General features: G+C 36.1%; 1 protein-coding gene across 1 annotated transcript in view; it reads left to right on the top strand.

Moving 5' to 3' along the window:
• LOC136830963 (galanin receptor 2a-like) overlaps nucleotides 1-17,500 on the top strand; it is a 42,458-nt gene that overhangs the window by 736 nt on the left and 24,222 nt on the right. The window lies entirely within an intron of this gene.

Raw genomic sequence — 17,500 nt, 5'->3', positions numbered from 1 at the left:
TTTTCACTTGCAAAAGCGTAACTTTTTTTACATTCGCAAATATTAATCAAAAAATGTAATTGAATATTGAATTTACTAAACCTTGAGAATAATTTACGCCGAGAAGGAATTGTATCTGATAAGTGCATTTGCCCGGCCGTATGGTCAAAGACGACTGTCTATTACTGCATCTGAACCAAAGGCCTAGGTTCGAATCCTGGCTGGGCTGATGCATTATCAGCTGCAATTCCCCTTACGGGTATGTTATTTCCAAGGTATAATGAAATCGATATTAAATGACATCATATATATATATATATATATATATATATATATATATATATATATGTGTGTGTGTGTGTGTGTGTGTGTGTGTGTGTGTGTGTGTGTGTGTGTGTGTGATTGTGATTTCAAACACTGTAACTTGAGATTATTTGAGCAGGTAACTTTTCTGGCGATATTAAAATACAAAGGTTTTGTAGCTTTGAATTCTATTTCAAAATCATCTGTCTGACCATGTAAAGGAATACAAATGCACTTCCGAATTAATTCAGATGATTGGATTCATACTTTGAACAAAATTATTTTTCATATTTTCAAAGATTCATAAAAGATTTAGATTTTTCTTGCGGTAAGATTTTTTCATATTATTGTAATATCTCTCCTATCTAATTGCTTTATTTAAAAAACCGAAGCAGAGAGAGAGAGAGAGAGAGAGAGAGAGAGATCAATTAAATATTTTATTACAACGTCCAGTTATTTGTTCTTCCATTAAATTCTTCGAGAGGTTAAAAGTTATTATGTTCTTTCACAAAACATTTCTCTTAACACACACACACACACACACACACACACACACATATATATATATATATATATATATATATATATATATATATATATATATATATATATATATATATTATATACATATATAACGTATATATCATTATCCTCTATTTTAGGAAAAAACAGGTGGGTCTGACCGACTGGCTTTTGCTAAATGGAATTCCATTTCCTTTTCCCGTTTCCTAAACAATCCCTTCTTCGGGGATTGTTGCTGTTCTATCCAGGTAATATGAACTGATTCGTATCCTAACCATTAAAATAACGGGGCGTTCTACCCCTCTATCGTCTTCTGATTTATTATTCTTCATGACCTTGCCTGACCCTTTTTGACCTTATCTGACCTTTTTTTTTCTTGCATGACATTTTTTGACCTTGCCTGAGCTTTTTTTGTAAACTGACTGACTTTCTTTTACAATGCTTGACCTTTTTTGCCTTGTCTGACCTTTACTGACCTTGTCTGACAATTTTTGACCTGTCTGACCTTTTTTGACATTGTCTGACCTTGACGTTATTTACACTGCCTGACATTTTTTTTCAACTTGCCTGTTCTTTTTTTACCTCGTCTGACCTTTCTTGACCATGTCTGACCTTGCAGGCATTTTTTTACCTTGCCTGACCGTTTATGACCTTGTCTGACCTTTTCTTCCTTTATGACACGGTCTGATCGGTTTTCCTCAAGACCTTCATCCCCCGCCTTTCCTCTTAATGAACTTTTCTGTCATTATATACCATTAACTGACCTTTTTCTTCATGACCTACCCTGACCAATGTTTTTTTCTATGACTGCCTGACCTCTCTCATATACAGTGACTCTTTTCATTCTCCAGCATCAAAATATCAACAGAACAATCTTTCGTGAAGGAAAGTCAGAGTCACTGACCCTAACAATTGTGACGCCATACATTTATCATCAAGCAGTCAACTACCAGGAAAGACAATGACCTGAGTTGAATATATATAATATGTATATTACACACATATATTTCTTTCGACATTATTATTATTATTATTATTATTATTATTATTATTATTATTATTATTATTATTATTATTATTATTATTATTATTATTATTATTATTATTATTATCGAGTATATGAGGTACGCAATAATGGGACAATGGTTTCACCTAAGCATAAACTAAATGTCTAGTCTTCATAATTCATAAATTCGTTAAAAAGTCTCAATAATGGAACTAATATGCATTACACAACAACGTCTTGTTCATGCAAAAAAAAAAAAAAACTCTCCCAGCGTCAGAATTTATAGTCTACGAATATTAAATGTCTGACCGAATTTGCCATCGCTATCAGAGAAGATATAGGACACTTAACAAAAAGAATGGTTTATCGCTGGCGTTTGAATAAGCTGGCCTTATGCCAGCACGATTTCTTATTCTAAGTGAGCACAGACGGATAAACATTGTTTCTTTTTATGTTTGATGTTTTTCCTCTCCTAAATTTAAAGTTCATCTTTTCAAGTTTATTTTTCTTGTTTTAAATCTAAATAAATTATTTCTAGCTACACATTTCTGGTATAATAAATTATCTAAATGATTTATGTCTTGATATAAAATTCAAACGCTTTCATCAATGAAAAGAATCTTTGACTATTCTCTGAAGATTGGCCAAGAACATTTCCAAGGCTGGTGGGTTCAAAATTATACGTGAGACCGAAAACTATAAAAATGAGAAATAAAAATGTTGACAATTTCTCCCTCCATAAAGTTAAAGGATAAACCTATTTTTTAAATTCCTTTTATAATACCGTGAAAAATGAGCTTTAGGAATCGTCATTACGTTCCAAATTCAGGTTTAAGTTTTGTTACCGTCCTGTTCAGTCGTAAAAGACAGGCTGTCAAAATCCCAGTTAGCCCACAAGACTAATTTTTTTAATTTTTTTACATTGCCTGACCCTTTTTTACAGTCTGACCTCTCTTGACCCTGTCTGACCTTGCATGACCCTTTTTGGCCTTTTTTTAACCTTGCCTGACCTTTTTTGACCTTGTCTGACCTTTCCTTCCTTTATGACACTGTCCGATCTATTTTCCTTTCCTCTTAATGAACTTTTCTGTCATTATACAACATTAACTGACCCTTTTCTTCATTACATCACTTGACCAATGGTTTTTCTATGACCGCCCGACCTTTCTCATATACAGTGACGTTTTTCATTCTTCAACGTCAAAATATCAGCCGAACAGTCATTCGTGAAGGAAGGTCGGAGTCACTGGCCCTAGCATTGTGACGCCATACATTTACCATCAAGAAGTCAACTACTAGGGAAGACAATGACCTGAGTTGAATATATATAATATGTATACTATACATATATATTTCTTTCGACATTATTATTATTATTATTATTATTATTATTATTATTATTATTATTATTATTATTATTATTATTATTATTATTATTATCGAGTATATGAGGTGAGCAATAAAGGGACAATGGTTTCACCTAGGCATAAACTAAATGTCTAGTCTTCATAATTCATAAATTCGTTAAAAATTCTCAATAATGGAACTAACATGCAATACACAACCACCTCTAAATGATGCAAAAAAAAAAAAAAACTCTTCCAGTGTCAGAATTTATAGTCTACGAATATTAAATGTCTGACCGAATTTGCCATCGCTATCAGAGAAGATATATGACACTTAACAAAAAGAATGGTTTATCGCTGGCGTTTGAATAACCTGGCCTTATGCCAGCACAATTTCTTATTCTAAGTGAGCACAGACTGATAAATATTGCTTTCTTTTATGTTTGATGTTTTCCCTCTCCTAAATTTATTTTTCTACGGTTCAAATTCAAATAAATATTTCTAGCCACACTTTTCTGGCACAATAAATTATCTAAATGATTTATGTCTTGATATATAATTAAAACGCTTTCATCAATGAAAAGAATCTTTGACTATTCTGAAAATTGGCCAAGATCATTTTTAAGGGTGGTGGGTCCAAAATTATACTCGGAACAGAAAACTCTATAAAAATGAGATATAAAAATGTTTACAATTGCTCCCGCCATAAATTTAAAGGAGGAATCTATTTTTAATTTTTTTTATGATACAGTGAAAAATGAGTTTTAGGAATCGCTATTACGTTCCAAATTCAGGTTTAAATTTTGTTACCGTCCTGTCCAGTCGTAAATGACCGGCAGTCAAAATTCCAGTTAACCCACAAGACTGACTTAACATTAACAAATATTTTAGACTGTATAAGGAAGAGAGAGAGATTAACATGAATAACAAATACTTTAGAATGTATGAGAGAGAGAGAGAGAGAGAGAGAGAGAGAGAGAGAGAGAGAGAGAGAGAGAGAGAGAGAGAGAGAGAGAGAGTAGGTTATGGAAGATGAAAATAAAAACCAAAAAATAACACGAACTGAAATCCGAGGATTTATCTATTTACCTATTTATTAATTTGTCTATTTATTTATTTAATTATTTATCTATTTTATTTTGGACGCTTCAGGAGGGATACACGCTCTCTCACCCTGACTTTCTCGCTGATTCCAAGTATGAAAGATAAGCCGATTTCGTTTTAGATTCAGCCGGCTTGTGCCAATACAGTTGAGTTGAATACAGAATTTAGGCCGAAGGACAAGCACTGGGACCTATCAGGTCATTCAGCGCTGAAACGGGAAATTGACAGTAAAAGGTTTGAAAGGTGTAACAGGAGGAAAACCTCGCGGTTGCACTATGAATCAATTGTTAGGAGAGGGTGGAGAGTCAGATGAAGAAAGAGAATATGAAAGGAGGTACAGTGAAAGGGACAAAAGGAATTGCAGCTAGAGGCCGAAGGCACACTGCAAAGAACCTTAAGTAATGCCTACAGTGCACCGCATGAGGTGCACTGATTGTGCCAGCACAGATCCATGCCCTAAGTGTAGCAAGGTGTGAAAGGGTGTAGAGAGACTGTTGTGGACCTCGGGACTCTGTGAAGTCAACAGAGCCCTAAATGGGTTTCTAGTGGTCTGTCTGCAACATCGTCAAACACATGCAGACGCACAAACACACAAACAAACGCATTCCATACACGAATCCTTTCAACACAAACTGGCAGACAGTCCCAACAAACAGGTACGGTATATCACTAACGTCACTTAACACTTTAATAAAAATGTCAATAACAAATTTCTGAAAATAAAAAAATATAGAAAAAATCAAAATAACGCCACTGCAAACTAATGAAAATGATAATAATAAATTTCCGAAAATTAAAAAAAAAAGAGAAATATTTCGAGAAAATAAAATTAACGACTGAGGCGAACTGGGAATTTTGCGGGTTAATTTGACATTGATAGAAGCATAAAAAGATGGAAATTACGACAAGCCAAAGAATTTCCCAAAAGGCAGAAAGAGACTCGTTAGAGCAAGCAACAGGTGCATAGTTTCCTGAGAGAGAGAGAGAGAGAGAGAGAGAGAGAGAGAGAGAGAGAGAGAGAGAGAGAGAGAGAGAGAGAGAGAGAGAGAGTTGAAAATATATGAACGTACATCTAAACACACACACACATGTAGGCTACCGATACAGACTTTGTTCAAAGTGAATACATTACACACTAAAACATACATACAAGAGAGAGAGAGAGAGAGAGAGAGAGAGAGAGAGAGAGGAACGTACATGCAAACAGACACACATGCACAGACAGATACTTTGTTGAAAGTGAACACATTACACATTAAAGCATACTTACAGAGAGAGAGAGAGAGAGAGAGAGAGAGAGAGAGAGAGAGAGAGAGAGAGAGAGAGAGAGCCTTTTCCTCGGAGATTTGGATTCCAATTTTAAATCAACTTGATTTTTCTTGGTCCCGTGTATTATTTTATTTCTTAAGCCCCCACTCTCTCTCTCTCTCTCTCTCTCTCTCTCTCTCTCTCTCTCTCTCTCTCTCTCTCTCTCTCAAATCCCATTCGTTCTTTCTAAAACGAGCCCCGAAATAATTTCTTTTTTACTTTATTTATTAATAGTATTATCATTATTGTTGCTTTTTTAATTACACGAGTTATTATCATTATTATTATTATTAGATGAGTATATTATTTATCAGTTACCAGTACACGAATTTTGATTATACTGTAATTTTTATCAATATTGCGGTCATTACACAGTAAACCGGAAATCCCCCCCCCCTCCGACAAAAAATGAAAATGATACAAGAAAAAACAAAAAATAAAAACAATATTGAAACACAAAAAATAAAAACAATATTGAAACACGAGTATGCTGAGGCCAACTATACAAATTCGGGAGCCGGTACAAAGGTATATCCAACCAATAGTCATTACTACTACTACTACTACTACCACCACTACTACTAACGGTAACACCATCTTACTGTTTCTTCTACCACTACTAGCTCGAGCTATTACCACTCCTGCTGCTATGGCTATTTGAAATTGAGGAAAAAACATATATGTTTTGTATTTTTTATTAAATTTTGAAATTGAATAAAAAAAGCTTTTAAAATTGAAAGAGGAAAATAACAAGCGTTTCCAATTAGGTCTGTGTGGAAAACGAATCCGAATTCGGAAATAACTGCGGTTTCTTTCTCACGAGAATTGAGAGAGAGAGAGAGAGAGAGAGAGAGAGAGAGAGAGAGAGAGAGAGAGAGAGAGAGAGAGAGAGAGAGAGAGAGAGAGAGAGAGAGAGACTTGGAAATAAATGAACGTACATGCAAACATACACCCATGTACAGATAGAGACTTTGTTCAACGTGAACACATTACACATGAAAACATACATACAGAGAGAGAGAGAGAGAGAGAGAGAGAGAGAGAGAGAGAGAGAGAGAGAGAGAGAGAGAGAGAGAGAGAGAGAGAGAGGTACAAGCATTTTATACAAAGCCACATAATCTCTGTTCCCACATTAAGCCCTTCCAAAATACTCAGAATTATTAAAGAAAATCCAGCTTTTATTTTCTGTCGTCTGATGTCGAATTATTTAGGAAAATCCACCTTTTATTCTCTGCCGTCAAATGTCGCCTGCCAGCTATTGTTTAAACAGAAAAAAATCCATATTTTGGAAAAACCACGATTAAAAAAAGCTCTACTGATTTTTGGAAAATGGCTTCAGTTAACCATCCCAGTAGATTTAAGTATTCAATCCCTCCAAAAGAATTTTATAATGAACAGTATCTCTCTTTCGGTAAGAACAATACTCCATTTTAAGAAGATAATTATGGACAACTTCATAATCTCTAAACAGAAGAGAAGATAGTTTACAATATACAATTCATCTATTTTTGAAAGAAGAAATACAGGCCCTAATTGATACAGAAGTTATGATCTAACTAATTACAGGAAAAAGTTATAATGAACAATACCTTCATAATCCCTACAGACAAAATGAACAATTACCCCATTCTTTATAATAGTTACAATGTGCAAAGGCCTCAGGAAACTGGTTACAATGAAAGGCGTGTATTAGTTACAATGAACAGAGGCCTTTGGAAATTGGTTACAGTGAAAGGCGTCTATTAGTTACAATGAACAGAAGCCTCAGGAAATTAGTTACAGTGATCGAAGGCGTCTGTAATTTAGTTACAATGAACAAAGGCCTTTGGAAACTGGTTACAGTGACCAGAGGTGTCTGTAATTTAGTTACAATGAACAAAGGCCTCTGGCAATTGGATACAGTGAAAGGCGTCTATTAGTTACAATGATCAAAAGCCCTCTGGAAATTGGTTACAGTGATCAAAGACGTCTGCAATTCAGTTACAATGAACAGATGCCGCTGGAAATGAGTAAAAGTGGACAAATGGAAAGTAATTACAATGAGAAAACGCTTGTGGAAATTACAGTTATAATGAAAGCTGGCTCCAGACAGGCGGAGAATTTTTATAGAACCAATCTGACCAGAACGTTTAATAAATTAGACGTATTAACGAGAGCTGAAAAATCAAAGATAATGATTCAGAGAGAGAGAGAGAGAGAGAGAGAGAGAGAGAGAGAGAGAGAGAGAGAGAGAGAGAGAGAGATACTAACAAAGGGCATTAATGAGATCCAGAGACAGGGTGATGGAATAATGAATGACATTAGAGAATTAGACAAAAAGTGAATTACAGTACCCTTGACGATTTGCTGGAACAAAACGAACTATAATTATGAATCAACAATAACGATGACAAATTCTTGCAATGAACAATCCACACAATCTTAGCACTATGGAAAACCATTGCAATGAGACAAAACTGGAAACTGAGCTGGGAAAATGTCACTATGAACGAACACTATAAAGGATAATGAACGTTTCTATCACTATGGAAAAGCATTGCAACGAGACAAACTGGAAACTGGAACTGGAAAAATGTCACTACGAACGAATACTATAAAGTACAATGAACATTCCCAACATTATTACAATGTTGATGATCACTGGAAACTGGAAAAAGTCACTACGAACGAATACTGTAAAGTGCAATGAACATTCCCAGTATTATGGAACATAGTTACAATGATACAAAACTGGAAACTGGAACTGGAAAAATGTCACTATGAACGAACAATAAAGTACATAGAACATCCCCAGTACTACTGTATAGAACACCCTTACAATGATACGGAGCTGGAAACTGGAACTGGAAAATGTCACTATGAACGAACAATAAAGTACATAGAACATTCCCAGTACTATAGAACACCCTTACAATGATACAAAATTGGAAACTGGAACTGGAAAAATGTCACTATGAACGAACTCTATAAAGTACATAGAACATTCCCAGTACTATAGAACACCATTACAATGATACAAAATTAGAAACTGGAAAATGGAACTGGAAAATGTCACTATGAACGAACTCTATAAAGTACATAGAACATTCTCAGCACTATGAAAAACCATTACAATGCTGACGAAACTGGAAACTGGAAACTGGAACTGGGAAAATGTCACTGCGAAAGAATACTATAAAAGACAAGGACCAATCTCGGTACTATGGAATCTCAGTATATGTATGGAACACTGTTAAAATTGGACGAAACTAGAACCTGGAATCTGGAACCTGGAACTGCTGACAATCGCTGCATCGTCTTTTCATCATAAAAAGACGCAAGTATAAGTGGGCTTTTATAGGCACCAACACACTGGAAACTTCCTCCTCTCTCTCTCTCTCTCTCTCTCTCTCTCTCTCTCTCTCTCTCTCTCTCTCTCTCTCTCCACTTTTTTCCAGGGGCACTTTCAAACTGGCACTACACTATAAAGGAACTGCCCACTCGGCGGAATTCTCGGGAGTTGACGAGTGAGAATATTATCATATAAAAGAGGCTTCAGGAAAGATGGAAAGAAGTTACGTGAGAGAAAAAAAGTGGAGAGAGAGAGAGAGAGAGAGAGAGAGAGAGAGAGAGAGAGAGAGAGAGAGAGAGAGAGGTCACGTGGGTGGCAGTACTCGTTAACCAGGGAAGGAATGAACGGAGATAAATGGAGGAGAAGGAATAAAAATCAAAAGGTAAATGAAAAAGGGGCGTGGGATGATTTGGCACTTGGCACTCGGCACTCCTGGGTTCATGGAAAAAGCTAAAAGCATTCAGACCTCGGGCGTGTAAGAGTCATTACTAAATGTGAACGTAAAAAAATTAAACCCCGTGTTTTTTTCTATATATGAAAATTTCTGAATGTGAGGTAAAACCAGTCCACACTTTATATTTTCTAGTTTCAATGACATTTCAAACTCGACATCGATTTCTGCGTCATGTTGAATTTTAAAATATAATCACTATCTTGCCACTTAATTGCTTTTAAACATTTCTCATTTTTTTGTTAGAACTGCACATGATTAAAAAATCTTGGAATTAAAATGGACTAAAATCTGAATCTATTTTCTAGTGAGGAAGAAAGAAAAAGCGTCACTCACTCACTGAATATACACAGTCCTTATTCTAAGAAGTATACTTTTCCAAGAATTTTTTTTTAACTATTCACAGCACAAGATCATTTTAAGGCAATTCCTTCATAGCTTTAAAAAAATATAGTTATAAAACATACAAGATCAGTAAACAAAGAATACAACTGCTTTTCTCAATTACGTGATACATCTCAAAAACGCTAACACAAAAATTTTTTTTTGGCACAAAAAAATCTAAATCTCAACATATGTGATCAACATGGCACAGTGCCATCATGGCCTCCGGTAAAGACCTCACGGTGGCCTGAATTTTGGTCAATAAGCAGCCCGTACATACGTGACCTTTGACCTTTCTCGAGGTGTGGAGTTAATCAACTGGTTAGGTCATGTCCTCATAAGAATTCCCTGACATGATTTTACGCTTTCGTCTGTGGTGAAGATTTCTCACCTAGAATTCCTGCCTTTAAATAAGGAGACTTTATATACGAAGCTCATTTAATCTAAGAAAATAAAATATATTTACAAATTCACAAGTTTCGTTTCCAGGATATGTGAAAAGTGAACCCTAGTTTAGGCATCCGTTTACAAACAGATATCCCACCTACAATTCCTTACTTAAAATAAGAAGAATTTACATAAAAAGCTCACTTAATCAAATTAAAGTAAAACATATTAAAAAATTCGCAAGTTTCGTTTCCAAGATATGTAAAAACTGAACCCAAATTTAGGCGTCTGTTTGCAGATATTTTTACAAACAGTTTTGGAAAGAAAACGATGAAGATTCTCTTTAAAAAGCGATGAAAGTTGTCTCTTTAAAAAAAAAAACGATGAAAGTTGCCTCTTTGAAAAGTGATGAAAGTTGCCTCTTTGAAAAGTGATGAAAGTTGTCTCTTTAAAAAAGAAGTGTGTTACCGAAACTTTCAGGCTATCCACGACAGCGGGTGTGCGAGATAAACTTTGATAGGGAAAATGCCGATTTAACATCCAGTAAACTGGTACAGAAAGAGAATTAAAATTATTTGATAAACAATCGTACACAGTGCCAAAAAAGGTAAATTTATTATTTTAGTTTTTTTTTTGCATTGTGTGGGATTGTTTATCCAATAATTTTAAATTTCTCATGAAAACTACATATACACAAGTTAAAAATGCGCCAGAGTTTCTTCGGCGCAATCGAGTTTTCTGCACAGCCGCTACAGCGTATAATCAAGGCCACCGAAAATAGATCAACCATTCGGTGGTCTCGGTATAATGCTGTATGAGCCGCGGCCCATGAAACTTTAACCACGCCCCGTTGGTGGCCTATCCTATATCGTTGCCAGAAGCACGATTATGCTAAGTTTAACCTTAAATAGAACAAAAACTACTGAGGATAGAGGACTGCAATTTGGTATGTTTGATGACTGGAGGGTGGATGACCAACATACCAATTTGCAGCCCTCTAGTCTCAGTAGTTTTTAAGATCTGAGGGCGGACAGAAAAAGTACGGACAGAAAAAGTGCGGACGGACAGACAAAGCCGGCACAATAGTTTTATTTTCAGAGAACTAAAAACTAAGGTCTTCCAACATTTAATTTTGAATGTCTTAAAAATCTACTTAACTCACAAAACCAAAATGAACATAAAACACAAACAACGAATCCAGCATCATCCTCCAACATAAAGAGAACAGCGAAATGCGCAAAAGCCATCATACACAAAGTCCTATCGTCTGTTATTTTCCTTTTTTTTGTTTTTTTTTTTGTTTTGAGTGCCACTTTCAGACATTGGCACTATAAAGGAACCACCCACTCGGAGGAATTCTTCAGGAATTCCTGAGGAACGAAGAGGGAGAACAGGATTATGTAAAAGAGTCCTACGAAAAAGTCATCACAAAGGGTGAAAGGGGAATCCTAGGAAAATATTGAAGGACTGGGAATGTGGAAGGAAGTACTGGCAATCAAGGAGGGGAAAATAAAACTAGGTTTAATGATGCAGAAGTTATAAAAATCCCGGGAAAATAGAAGGAGAGGGATTTAATGATTTTTTTGCCTTTTGAAAGGAATCGTGGTGGAAGGTTTCCAGACGACGGTCGTATAAAAGTCATTCCAGAATTTATTAGAAGTACTTTTGATGTGATTCCTGCTTTATATTCGCACTTGAAATCAAAATAATCATCGAAGCTTATAAGTATTTTCATTCTTTTTTCCCGTTTGTTAGAAATTTATACAAACCAGGAGTCATAAAACGAAAGATCTTTAAATCCTGCTGATATTTTCAAGACTAAGCATACCTGAGTATTTCAGCCACTGCTAAGACGTGAAGGTCTTACACTACAAAAAGGACATTTCCTGGAAAACCTTGAAAATATCATCATTATCACGTCGTGCCCCTAGCGCCGCTTGACGCAACAGGCCTCAAATATATATATATATATATATATATATATATATATATATATATATATATATATATATATATATATATATATATATATATATATATATATATATATATATATATACACACCCACATGCCCGGTTGACCTGGCTTCATACCAGCTTCAGGTCAAGCCAAAATCTACAGGTAGGCCTCTGCGTGAGAACTGTTTCCGGTCAGCAAATAGTCCGGATATACATCATGAATATTCAGGTCCGCTGAGTGAGCCATCGCTGGGTAGTGTTTGTATATGAATATTCTGAATATTCCCGTTCGAAAGTCGGGAGTTTATATCCATGTATGAAGATTCTGAGAGAATCACATGATGATTCATTTTCTGTCTTCCATGTCTTTGAATGAATGTTATCCGTTGGGAATCAACGCTTTCTTTAGAAGGCGTGATTTGCAACAAAGAATTCCTGTCATACAAATAAATAAATAGAATAAATAAATAAATGAATAAATAAATAAATAAGGAAATAGGTAAATGAATATATATAAATGAATAGATAAGTAAGTAAATAAAATATATATATATATGTATACATACATACATATATATATATACATATATATATATATATATATATATATATATATATATATATATATATATATATATATATATATATATAAATGGTTAATTCATATATATCCTGCCATAAAGTATGACGGAATTTATCATTTCCTGTCATTCTTCTCCAAAAATTCATCTCTATAAACACTATAAGCTCAAAAAATTCTATAAATTCTATAAATTCAAGTCCTTCGGTTTAACAAGTTAGGGTTTTTAGAATATATGAAAACTGAACTGAACACCTTAAAAAAAAAAAGGCGTCATTAGAACTTGCAACAGACCTACAGTATTTTGGTTTCTGGTGCGAGGCGCAATGGGTTACAACGAGATCTGAGAACACGATGGCGAACTTGAGTGAAGGTTTATAGACATAGACAGTAAGTAAATCTGGATTAAAAACATTCTTATCGAACAGAATAGAATGTAGGATTTAGGCCAAAGGCCAAGCACTGAGACCTATGAGGTCATTCAGCGCTGAAACTGAAACTGAGAGTAAAGAAGGGTTGAAAGGTGTAACAAGAGGATAGCCTCGCAGTTGCACTATGAAACAACTGTTAGGAGGGGGTGGATATCACGATGAAAGAAAGAGAATATGGACGGAGGTACAGTAAAAGGAATGAAAGGGGTTACAGATAGGGGCCTAAAGAAGGGACGCTTCAAAGAACTTTAAGTAATGCCTACAGTGCATAGCGTGAGGTGCACTGACGACACTAACCTCCCTACGGGGAACATTCTTACCAATCCACCATTGTACCTTCGCAATCTCCAACGAAAAGAATCAGGAATCAGGAATCAGGAATTAGGAATCAGAAACCTCTTCCTATGTCGTAATACCTTGCCAAAAAAAAAATTACATTCATCAACAGCAAATGCATCATACCCCAACATTTCTTCATCATGAACTCATCACGGGACGAAACCATAAAAGCATCGTACACGACAACTCGAACGACGATACGTACGATAGCGCCAAAATCAAGATAGCGAGCTAACACGTACGAGAACCCAGACTTGAGAGAAGCAATGTAATAAGAAGTCATAAGGAGTCATAAACGCTAATTTCGCCAAGACGAGCGGCGGGGAAGTCTTGTAACGCTGGGAAAACGCGCCCCCAAAATTGCTCCGCCCCCCTACCGGAATGATCGCCGGCAGAAGCTGTACGATTCAATGTTGCAAAATTGCGGAGCAGAAAGATTGGCATTTTTATGCACGAGAAGAAGAAGAAGAAGAAAAAAAGAAGAAGAAGAAGAAGAAGAAGAAGAAAAAGAGAGAGAGAGAGACAGAGAGAGAGAGAGAGGGAGGGCAAATCTCTGAAAGCAACAGAAAAACGAAGGGTGATGGGCGCTGAAAGACTAACTCATCCAAGGGTTGAATGAGCTACACGGCAAATCAAAACTACAAATGTAAACACGAAGCAATGGATGACCACACACCAGGAGAGAGAGAGAGAGAGAGAGAGAGAGAGAGAGAGAGAGAGAGAGAGAGAGAGAGAGAGAGAATCTCCGAAAGCAATGAAAACACGAAGGTTCATGAGACCAGAATGACTAAAACATCCCAAGGTTGGAGTTTGTGAAGGTAAATGCATTTCTCTGCATGAATGCAATTTCATGCAATGGGGCGGTGGGGGATTGGGTGGGGGGGGTGGGGGAATTACGCGGAGTCTATGCAAAGGGAAATATGATTTCGAAAGGGTCAATGCAATTACGAACATCATAAACGGAGTAAGCGAAGGAAAATGTGTGATTTTTGAAACACGATGTATTAGGAGAATTATCTACGAACCAGGGAGCAATATGAGAGAGAGAGAGAGAGAGAGAGAGAGAGAGAGAGAGAGAGAGAGAGAGAGAGAAATTATACAAATTTACATACGGAACGATGGATGACTTTATACCAAGAGAGAGAGAGAGAGAGAGAAATTATACAAATTTACATACGAAATAATGGATGACCCCACACACACATACACGCAGAGAGAGAGAGAGAGAGAGAGAGAATTACTATCTGATAAACTACACTGCAAATCAAAACTACAAATATACATACGAAGCAATGGAAGACCACACACCAGGAGAGAGAGAGAGAGAGAGAGAGAGAGAGAGAGAGAGAGAGAGAGAGAGAGAGAGAGAGAGAGAGAGAGAGAGAGGTGACGGTTGACTGACGAGCAGCCATTCCTTATCGGCGTGAGAGTTCAGAAATTGAGGTAATAACAAGCCTTATGGACGGCAGGGCGAATCTGAAGGGTAGGGGTGGGGGGAGGGGTGGGGTTTGTAGGTCTGAGGGGGGAAGGACCCTGTTTCTATGGAGCCATTCGCAATAGGGTTTCCGATATTTCAATGGGGCTCGTGATGAAGAGATGTCAGTTCCTACTTTATATTTCAAAATTCCGAATCTCTCTCTCTCTCTCTCTCTCTCTCTCTCTCTCTCTCTCTCTCTCTCTCTCATTATATCAGGCTATCTATTCTCTCTCCTCTTTCTCTCATTATATCAGGCCATCAATTCTCTCTCTGTGTGTGTCTCTCTCTCATTATATCAGGCTATCCATTCCCTCTCTTTCTCTCCCTATATCAGTCTGTCTAATCGCTCTCTCTCTCATTATATCAGGCTATCTGTTCTCTCTCTCATTATATCAGGTTATCTGTTCTCTCTCTCTCTCATTATATCAGACTATCTAGTCTCTCTCTCTCTTTCTCTTTATATCAGGCTATCTATTCTCTCCCTCTCTCTCTCTCCTCATTTATCATTATATCAGGATATCTCTTCTCTTTCTCTCTTTCTCGTTACATCAGGCTACCTATTCTCTCCCTCTCTCTCTCTCTCTCTCCTCATTTATCATTATATCAGGCTATCTATTCTCTCTCTCTCTCTCTCTCTCTCTCTCTCTCTCTCTCTCTCTCTCTCTCTCTCTCTCTCTCTCTCTCTCTCTCTATATATATATATATATATATATATATATATATATATATATATATATATGATATATATATATCTTCCCATTTATCACTATATCAGGCTACATGTTCTCATATAAGATCAGCATACTACAATTTTTAGGCAAATTTCCCGACGCATATCCCACTGCAAAAACTACTGAATGAAATCATTTGCCATTCAGTGTTTGCAAGCACACAATACAAGCTGGTGATTTTGCTATAATTAATGCATGGACTGCTTATGTGCACGACTGAGGATGGTCCCAACAAAAATAAAAAAAGTAATTAATTAACCAATCATGTTTTATCAGTATATCATGTTTTCATAAGTTTAATGGGTCCGGTATTCTATATGATTGGTGACGTATTCTGATAATGAATGAAGCAGACATCGATGTATATATATATATATATATATATATATATATATATATATATATATATATATATATTCAATACAGATAACTTCATGTTTTGCAGTTCCCTTGCTGCTTTTCGTATTCCCAGGTGTTTCAGCTGTGTGTATGAGAGAGAGAGAGAGAGAGAGAGAGAGAGAGAGAGAGAGAGAGAGAGAGAGAGAGAGAGAGAGAGAGAGAGGGTAATCCTTAATGAGAAGTATACAACAAGAACTGTAAGCTATCCCCACAAATATACCAATGGCAAAGATAAATATCGAGACGAAAACCAAGCAATAAGAGAGAGAGAGAGAGAGAGAGAGAGAGAGAGAGAGAGAGAGAGAGAGAGAGAGAGAGAGAGAGAGAGAGAGAGAGAGAGCAGGGATAGGGGCAACCCTTAATGAAAAATATACAAAAGATTAAACCACCCCTAATAATATTGCGAAAATTAAGACGAAAGCCAAGCAATGAGACACACACACAGAGAGAGAGAGAGAGAGAGAGAGAGAGAGAGAGAGAGAGAGAGAGAGAGAGAGAAATCCTTAATGAAAAGTATATATAATAAAAGACGATACTTTCACGACAAATACGTCAATGGCAAAGAGACGCAAGTCAAGAAGAAAACCAAGCAATGAGAGAGAGAGAGAGAGAGAGAGAGAGAGAGAGAGAGAGAGAGAGAGAGAGAGAGAGAGAGAGAGAGAGCCACCTTTCTCTGCACACAGTAACAGCCCCGCCTTTCCATCAGCGCTAAGACGATTACCCTTAAATTAAGAAACCTAATCCAGGGCGTTGCTTATGCATTTTGGATCGGCCAACCTTCGTGTTTTGCTTCCTGGATGCCTCCTCCTCCTCCGGGCTACAAATGACGCAATAATTCTTTTTTGTCTTTTTTCGTTAAGTTTAAAAGCTCTTTTGGGGCCGGGGCCGGCCGGGGTCCGGGGCCGGTGGCCGGGGGGACGGGTGGAGTTATATTTTTTTCATGAGTGGCAACCCTGCGGATCAGAATTCCCCCAATATTGTCTCCATTTTTGGGGGAAGAATTTTTTAATGGTTTTCAATTCTGCAACTCAGAAGCTCGTATTATAATTTTTTTTCTTTTCTTTAAGTTTAAAAGCTCTTCGGGGGCGGGGTGAGGGGGGGTTTATTCTGCAAACTTAGAAGCTAGTAGTGTTATTATTATTATTATTATTATTATTATTATTATTATTATTATTATTATTATTATTATTCTTTAATTGGAAATGTCCTTTAATATGGATTTCAATTCTGCAACTCAGGAGCTGGTATTATTATTATTATTATTATTATTATTATTATTATTATTATTATTATTATTATTATTATTATTATTATTCCTTGACGTTTCAACTCCGCAACTAGGACTTCTTACCATTTTTCAAAAGGCGAATGAAGTCAGGGCACTTATTATTATTATTATTATTATTATTATTATTATTATTATTATTATTATTATTATTATTATTATTATTATTATTCTACAAA

Source organism: Macrobrachium rosenbergii, chromosome 47 (genome assembly GCF_040412425.1).
Source record: "Macrobrachium rosenbergii isolate ZJJX-2024 chromosome 47, ASM4041242v1, whole genome shotgun sequence".
NCBI lineage: Eukaryota > Metazoa > Arthropoda > Malacostraca > Decapoda > Palaemonidae > Macrobrachium > Macrobrachium rosenbergii.
The sequence above is the reverse complement of the archived record's forward strand: the minus strand, read 5'-3'. Positions and strand labels throughout refer to the sequence as shown.